Source organism: Sphaerodactylus townsendi, linkage group LG13, assembly GCF_021028975.2.
Source record: "Sphaerodactylus townsendi isolate TG3544 linkage group LG13, MPM_Stown_v2.3, whole genome shotgun sequence".
Taxonomy (NCBI): Eukaryota; Metazoa; Chordata; class Lepidosauria; order Squamata; family Sphaerodactylidae; genus Sphaerodactylus; species Sphaerodactylus townsendi.
In genome coordinates, this window is record NC_059437.1 from 38638407 (window position 1) to 38647545 (window position 9139).

The 9139-nt window shown below is 44.6% G+C and overlaps 1 pseudogene; it reads left to right on the forward strand.

Annotated features, from left to right (window-relative positions):
• The first annotated feature begins 2812 nt into the window (after positions 1-2812).
• Positions 2813-3771, forward strand: LOC125442473 (annotated as a pseudogene).
• The last annotated feature ends 5368 nt before the right edge of the window (positions 3772-9139 follow it).

Here is a 9139-nt window from a genome sequence, read left to right on the forward strand (position 1 = left end):
TGCACGGCGGCACAAACAGCTCTCCACTGGCATAATTAATGTCAGTGGGGGCTGGGACCACTCGCATGGTATTGTTCTGTTTACTCACCTCTCCTCCCTACACAGCTCTGGAGGGTCACGCCCACACTGCCCTCCAACCTCCAGGGGTTGGAGGACAGTGTGGGCGTGTCCCTTCAGCCCTCCAGAGCTGTGCAGGGAGGAGAGATGAGTAAACGGGACACCAAAAGCGGCACTCTCACACCGGTGCGGTTTGCACCATGCCGGCCAAAAAACGCCACTTTTGAAAAACCTCGCTCCCTGATGCAGCACTGCCAGACATGCGGACAGTGCCCCAGGAACGGTGTTTTTATGTCCCTAGGGCACTGTTATTGGGCTGTGCAGAAATAGCCTATCTGTTGTCACAACCGAGTTCTTATTCCTGACAACCATCAGAGGTGACTCCAGTGACACCAGCAAAGTGCTTATGTGGCATTTTGCCCAGTTGGGTGCACTTTGCAATCCAGTGGTCTTCACAACATTGAGAGTATTACATACAGAACAGGGGGATGCTCTTGGGAATTCTTGGGTGTAGGAGACAGTGGTAACACCATAACCGTATCCTATATTGTCCATATGGCTCCTAGCTGAAAATAATCATCCATATATGATAGATTATTGAGGCTGACAATGAAATTAAATTTGTCCAAATCTTAATCCACCAGGATTCAGAATAATGAGTATTTTGGCCCCAAATTTCTACTGTCATCATCCAATCTGACTAATATAGTAGTAAGTAAAGATCACTCAGTCCAAACAGAAGTCCTATCCATGTAATTGAAAACATTTTACAAATATTTTAGGAGATTTGTGCAGAAAGGGCCCTTGATAGCCCAGACTAACCTGATCTCATCAGATTCAGAAGCCAAGCAGGGTTGGCCCAGGTTAGTATTTGGGTGGGAGACCACCAAGGAAGCCTAGGCTTGCAATGCAGAGGCAGGCAATGACAACCCAACTCTGCTCCTCTCTTGCCTTGAAAACCCTAAGGGGTCCCCATAAGTCAGCTCTGACTTGATGGCAAAAAAAAAGTTTATGAAATTCTAAATTAAGCACAGAAAAAGGCAGTTTTCTCCCTTTTTATAAAGCTAAAACTTGGGATTGCTCTGTAAAGGAGATTTCACTTCAGTCAAAATTCAAGAAACCACAACATGCACCCCTAATAAAACACTGAGTAATACTGAGGATCACATAACTTCCTCCCTTTGATCTCTTACCAAGGTACAAATTACAGAGGGTGTTCGTAAGCATGCCTCTTGGAAACAGTCTGTGTGGTGCAAGGGTTTTTCAGGAAACTGGTGAGCAAGGGAAAGTCTTTTGTGGTCTCCTGTCCCTCACAAACCCAGGTCTTTCCTGCTGTGCTGCGTGGAAATCCCACACCTGCGCACAGAGACATTTCAAAATTCCCTAAACAAAGGTATCGTTTATCAAGAAACAGCAGCACCTCAGTGAGACTTTGCGGGGAAAGTACCACAAGGGTTTAGAAAGGTTTCAAGCCACTTCCTTTCACATAAATTTCAATTTGTGATAACAAAAGATAACCAGGGAAGTTAGTGTCACTGTCATCTATGACTGTTCTGTACGTCACTAAAGCATCGTTAGCAATATGACCTTATCCAACAGCTTTGCTTGTCAGGCCACTACTGAGTCTTCCAGATTCAAAAATGGAGCCTGTAAGCAAAAAAGAAAGAAAGACAAGCCCTTTTATTATACTTTTAGTAAGATACAGATTATTTCATAGAATGATCAAACACAAAAGAAAGCAGAGTTCCTATTCCTTTAACAGCACTTTATAGTTATGCGAGACCAGTCCTAATATACATCTGGTCAGCCATGTTATATGGTACCAGAGGCATAGCTCCAAGGCAGCAGGGGGGTGCGACACACCTGACACGTGCCCCTGTGGGGGTGTGGCGAGGGCATTCTGGGGGCATGGCAGGTGCGTTCCGGGGCAGGGGTGTTCCGGGGTGGGGCAGGGCGTAGGACGTACTAGTGCACCGGGCGCTTTCCCCCCTTCCTACGCCTCTGTATGGTACTCAATGATAAACAGGATCACTACATTACAGCCCAGAGAACACCCAAATATTTTAAATTCCAAGATGCCACAGGAGATGAAGCAGCCATGACTTTCTCTCACCTGGTGCTGCTCCAGCCATGCATTTTCAGGACTTCTGTTCACTTAACCTATAAAGTATTTTTTTTTTGGTAATTTACTTTTTCCAGGGCTTGTCTTCATAGTATTCAGGTTAAACAGTACTTGAAAAAGAGTCCTCAAAAAGCATATGAAAGGTAAAATGAACAAGGGGCAGCGTGGAAACATACCTATTGCGGCCCTAGTCAAGGGTAGGGTAGAGATGGCATGAAGATACACACCTTATTACCTGCTCATGTCAGCAGAGGAAATTGCATAGGAGCGGATAAGCACATCGACTCTTCTCCCTACTGATGTTTGTGAACCATGTAAAGACTAGTGTTTTCATCAGGCCTGTAGAAGAATGACCAGTGTCTCTAACAGAGGCTTAATATGTAGAAATGGGCACTTGAAGCTTTTCATGGTTTGGAAGTAAATAAGATTGCCTGAATGACATGCCATTAAACCTGTATTAAGCCTACCAGCTGTCTCACAACATAACCTTAAAAGTTTCCCCCTTGAGGTCTTAGCAGTATCTCCTCGTTCTCTGAAGTCTGAAAATGCAAAGCATAGCAAACATGGGGCCAGAGGTCAGAAATCCTTCAAAACCAATAATACTTGAGCATGGTGGGGCGGGAGGGAAACAAGATGGCCAAAGCTTCCCCTGAGCCCGGGCGCTACTTCTGTCACTGCTGCTCGACCGAGATCATGCTGCTGTTGCCAGATTATATTTGCCCAAGGTGAATCTGGTTTTATTGGTGAGCTTCCAGAGGAGCCCAGGAATATTGAAAATGGCTCCAACTCTTCAGCCTCAATCAGCAATCAGAGCAGACAGCCATTTGAGAATGTGGATCAGCATTTCTTCACCCTGCCACAAGGCTATGGACAGTTTGGCTTTGGGGTATTTGACAACGCTTTTATGTTTCCAGCCTTTGGGTCCAACACACAGTCAGAAGACAACTGGGATGCTGAGAACTGGCAGGAGAGGGAGCACCAGTCTCAGCACAGATAGAGTGCCAGGCAGCCTTGGGCTTGTTTTTATTGCACGGCCATGGTGCACCGCTGGCAGGCACGAAGGGGTCCTGATGCTAGAAGGAGTTATCCAGCAGATGACCAATGGGCTAATTGCTCCCACCTTGCATTGGTCCTTGGGGAGTCTTGAATTCAAATCCCATGGACTTGGCCTGGGGAGGGAGGGGCAATGGCTTGGACACCACTATTACTTAGCTACTGCATCAGTTTGGAAACACAGGACCTCCCCCTGAAGACAAGGAGAAGACTCAGTTCCTCCCAACTGTTCGTATAACAGAACTTCTAGATTCTGGGCTGTAGTGTCGCGTCCGTAAAACAGATTATAAAGCTGGCAAGAGCGTGCAGCAGTTACCTTGCAGCCATCTATTCCACAATGGCTGTATATTCCCCTGCACGACATCTGGCCAGCATGCTGGAAAACCTTGAATAGACAGAATATAGCTACAAGCTGCCCCCCACGACTCTTGGCAATAAATTTTGCTTCTTCATCTTCCTCCTTCTTGTTGTCTTTTTCCAGTTCACCAAGTAATGAAAATTATGCAAACAACTCATTAACATTAAGGAAACAAAAATAAGTTGTCATCCACATTCCTTTCTCTAACAATGACTGCCCTTCATCACTTCCACTTGGGGCAATGGGGGGATACCCCTCCACCAGAACAGAACAACAGTGGTAGGGGAAAAGGGAGCTCCAATATTTTTCCATCTTGACAACCAGACTTTCTTGCCATCAGGACATTCAATGATGTCACTGTCTCCAGATTGGGGAAGGGAGGAGGTCTGTTGAAAGGACTCCTACAACTGGCCCACCACTCTGCAAAAAAGCCACAGCCATTGGCCCATGAAAAGCACAGAGGAAGGCTGCAGTTCCAAATGGAAGGTGGTTCATATGGTTAGGGTTGTCTTTTGGAACTCTTGAACATTTTTTCCTGAATCTTCTTCCCTCTGCTCCACCTCAGTTCTTACTGCTTCAGTGTTTCTAAACCTTGAAAAGGGTGGTGCAACCAGCCCATCCACCCTATTCCTTCCCCCCTTGCGCAGATTTTCAACACTGTTGAATCTTTTAGCTGGTCATCGCGGAAAAGAGATGTGAGCTTGGAGAAATCTACCCCCACTTACTGGTCCTGTTGAATGCTGGCCTCTCTTCTCTACCCCTTTTTGTTTAACACCACCCTTTTGGCAATGAAATACTGAGAAAAGGTGGGTTTTTTTGTAATTTTTAATCATTACTGCTATTAAATTACTACTACTTGAGCAGAGGGCTAAGGGAGACTCGGCATACTGATGGCTGGTTACGAAGCAGAAAAAGGGGGAGAGTTGTTATTTTCCTGTCTTTCTGATCTCTCACTTTATCACCATCAGTCTGGATGGTGGCATTTTGGTGTTTACTAGGAGCTCTTTGTGAGTCTTCATCCTGTCATCTACTGTAACAAGAAGAAATAAAGCAATTCCAGGCCTAAATAACAAGACCCAGAAGGGTTTATTACTAAGGTCTGGATTTGCTTTAATTGTTTATGTGTGTTAGCCTGACACTGCAAAATCATCAGAGCCCTGCAGCCTCATAAACTTTCATGAACTAGAGCCCACCAACAGATGTATGAAATGGTGCCCTAAATTAATTAGCATGTATATGCCGAAAAGAAACAGAAGTTTGTAAACACTGGGACATCAGCACATAAGAAATGCTCAGGGTAGTTGTCAGAAGCGTAGCTCCAAGGGGACGGGGGGGGGGTGCACGACGCACCAGGCGCACGCCCCTGTGGGGGTGTGGCGAGGGCATGGTGTGGCGTGGTGTTCCGGAGCACGGTGGGGGTGTTCCGGGGTGGGACGGGGGTGGAGGACGCACCAGTGCACCAGGAGCTTTTCCCCTTTGCTACGCCTCTGGTAGTTGTAAGTTCCTTACATTTCTTTGTCAAGTCCAAATGTATGCAAGATAAAATCAGCACGACCCACTTTCAATAGCAGCCAGTTAGCAGAGCAGGGAGTAAATGTGTTTATTGCTTCTTCACTCTGCTTTTAAACAGGGGTTTCAAAGCAGTTTTCTGTTTTTGAAAAAGTAACAAATATTTCTGAGGAGCTTGTTCCACAAATACTGCGAGATGCTCTGTTTTTCTTCCACTCCCTCTGATGACCTCACTGATGGCATTTGGGAACTGGAAGGAAGGGGTCCTCACCTAGGTTGGGTCAAGGTCTGATGGAGGGATGCACTCCGCCCTGTCCTCTCTCAGCCACCCCAATTACAATTCAGCCTGAATTCTTCAGTATCAAATTTACTAATGAATGAAGTAAGTAGTATCTCTATTAAGTAATGCCCTTAGGAAATGTTTCCAAACATAAATGAATTTCTCCTGTGATGGGAGCCAACTTGTATTAGTAATCCTATTCTGCTAGCTCTTCACCGTCATGACTTCATGACTCAGGGTTTTCTGTCTGAAAGAGAGCACGTCAAAGCCCTGAATTCTGTAAGTTTTGGCCATGGTACAAGCTGAACATCCCGCGGAATGTGCAATGAATGGTGTTTTAGTGAGTGTTGGAGGCGTGTGCATCAGATTTTACAAAACTATTTTTTGCCTTGGCATCCTCCAGGGCTGGACAAAAGGCACATTCTGCAGCCATTACTGAGCTTCCTTGTGACTAAAGGGCCTCCAAACCAGAGGTTCTTCCGCTCTCTGGCCCAAAATACAACCAGGAGGAAAATACACAAGATAGCAACCTTGGAAGTTGCTCTTTTTCCTGCTTGGTTTTATCCATGAGTTGGGTTTTTTTTTTAAAGATTTGAAATAACAACAAATCCATGATGCCTCATCAAAAAAGAAAATACTGACAGCATGTTATTCACTGGTATATTACATCACAAGAACTTCTCCTGATTCTGATCACTCATACTTCAGCAGCAGGAAACTTTGTTCTGATATACGCCAGGACTTTTTGCAACCTTTGAAATGTCCCAAATTTCCCTGTTTTGATTTGTTTGCAGAATGTTCATCATTATGACAGATGGGTGTTGCATGGAAGGACACTCGCAGATTGCAATTTGGAATACATGTCTCCCTGTTTTTAAAACTCGTATTTCAGCTTTTAGCTGCTGTTCACCCTGAGTGTGATCTCTGGCAGAATGGTGGGAACTGACCATTATATAACTGCAGATGTTGGCTGACCCTATATTTGTTGGGTTAACAATTGAGAATGGTTGGTTGATATATCCTCAATGAGTGCTAATGGTGAAGAGAAAATTTGTCGTAGAGTCTCCATAGGAGTTTGGAGGGGTGGGGGGAGACAGATGAAGAAGCTGCACTTGGAAGAGACAAGGCTTTTGTGAACTGGCTGGAGCCCCTTAGAGGGTTCAGGATCACATTCTCTGAGGATGAGATGTGGGGTAACAGACTTGTTGCCATGTTTATTTATTTGTTTGTTTGTTTGTTTTGATATACCGCCCCATCCCCGAAGGGCTCTGGGCGGTGTACAACATAAAACCACATAAAATCATCGTAATCACTTCCATAATTATAATAAAAACAGCAGTTGTTGTATCCTAAGATGGCATCCCACCTAAACCTAATCCTCCTAGAAGGAGGAGGGAGATGTAGTGGGTTCTGATGGCATTAAGGACCCATAAGTCCCAATAATGGGTCCCACTGATATTGGGGGCCCTGAACTGGGGGGGGGCACTCTGTGGAGTCTCTGTTGGAGTCTCTGTGCCTCTACCTGAGATCAGCATGCATATTTCTAAATAACACCAATATTTTAAAAATGGCACAAGTTCCCAGAGCTTTTCCTCTAAAAATTTAAGACTTTCTTTCACCTACACAACAATCATTTATGTAGGTAAGTTCTGTTGCAGGGCAAAGGGTAGGAAAAAGTGAGTGGCAGCTACATTCCTCAGAAGATATGACACAACACAACACAACACAACACAGAGATCTTAAGCTGGGGAATATAATTTGCCAGCAGTTTCCAACAGTAAGGCCTGGAAGGTTTTATATCACTGAATCATTCAGTCCCCCAGGATTTATAGATGGCTGTTTTGTCTAACTTCAGTCTTTAGCAATGAATTTATGGGAACCTTATGGCTTTTTTCACAGCACTGCGATTCCACAAAATAGACATTTTTTTCCTTCAGGTAGCTAATTGAGTAGCTATTGTCTCCGGAGGTTCATAGGAAGAATGGGGCAAGAAAAACAATCTGTAATACTTGTTTAATTATTTGATTGTGGGAGTCTACATTTGTCCTGGATCTTCCAAACAACCCTTGCGGCTGTGGCTGCAAGGTGCGTTAAAACAAAAGAATCACACAAAGCATGATTCTTAAACCCCCCGGGTTGTGTGGGGAAACATGGAGTGGACTCACTTTAGGAACAGGATCCATGCGAAGTCCCTCCCCCCCCCTTAACCCATGTTTATTGGCCCATACGGAAAAGGCCCTAGACTATTTGGTAGCAATAAAGAAAGCTAGGAAAATTCCCACTTAGTTGAAGTCTTCAGCCTTCACACTACAGTATACTATGTTCTGGTATTGGTTGCCAACCTCCCAAGTTTTCCTAAGCTACAACTAATCTCCAGATACATAGATCAGCTCCCGTGGATGAAATTGCAGCTTCAGAGTCTTAAAAATCCAAAATGCAGGATTTGAATTTCCCAATTTGAAGACTGTCTCAAAATTCTGGAATGGTGAGACAGGAGCTGATTCATGGTTTTTTGCTTTTTTTTTTAAAGGAAAACTAGGCTCAGCAGAAACAGCTACCAGAAAAGCCCCTCAATTGCAGTTTGGGAAAGGAAAGCAAGAAGCAACATTCTGTAAGCCGTCAAAGACTGGCACAAGGTCAGCAGCCTCTGCTCCTGCTACTTCTGCACCTCCAATAACTGAAATGGTGTTTTAGTCACCAGGAGCTACCAGCAATTTGCTGAGTAACAGAGGATTCTACAATCTAGGAGAGTAGCAATTCCTGGAAATAACCTGTTTCTCTCCAGAGGGTCTACGGCTGTTTCCGCACGGTCCAAATATCCTGGGTTGAGAAATACCCTGTTCCATACAAGAATTTTCCACGGTTCCTGGTCCTCAAGTGGGTATGCCCCGCGATATTTCCCTCATCTCCTTCTTTGGAGGTTTTTAAAGAGAGGCTGGATGAACATATGTCAGGAGTGCTTTGATTGTGTGTTCCTGAATGGCAGGGGGTTGGACTTAATGGCCCTTGGGGTCTCTTCCAGCTCTATGATTCTATATTCCAAGGAACTGGGGAAGGCTGGCACAAAGCTAATTGGACCCATAGGGTGGCTGTGGAGGGCAATGCTTTAATCACCTCCTGTGGGTTTGAGGGCTAATAACTGCTCTGTATGATTTTATTTCCGCAGCAGAATGGCTGCATTAAAATTTAGCCTTGTAGAGCAATCAAGACACCCAGGAATTCGAAGCCTGTGCCAAAAATGTTGCTGATGCATTCTCAGAGGGTGTAGATGTAGGAGGGATCAATGCCACCACATGATTTGGAGCAATAGCAAAATCTGTCCAAATATGCAGACGGTTAAAAAAAGTGACATCATGGTCTACTTATGTTGCTGTTCGCCTATTGTAAACCAAAGCCACAAAAAGTTGTATTGATTTGAAAACAGGCCTTTGGATAAAAAAAAGAAGTGATCAAATTCATCCTCTGAGGGTAAAGCCATAATGCAAACTTAAATTTCTTTAGCCGTCATTTTGGGATGATGAGGCAGGACACTCTGGCACTTTCCCAACCTACAGTTCCAGGGACTCTATGGGGAAAGTCATAAACGAGCAATTCTACACATTGTACAGAGTATGATATGTTGGAAAACTTCTGGCTTTTATTTCAGTCTGGTGATAAGATGTCCCTTTTAAAATGTTCCCCCATGGTAAAAGGCACTCAACATGTGAACTAGCACTTGCAACCCTAAACAGAATTACACCCTCTAAACCCATTGATTTTG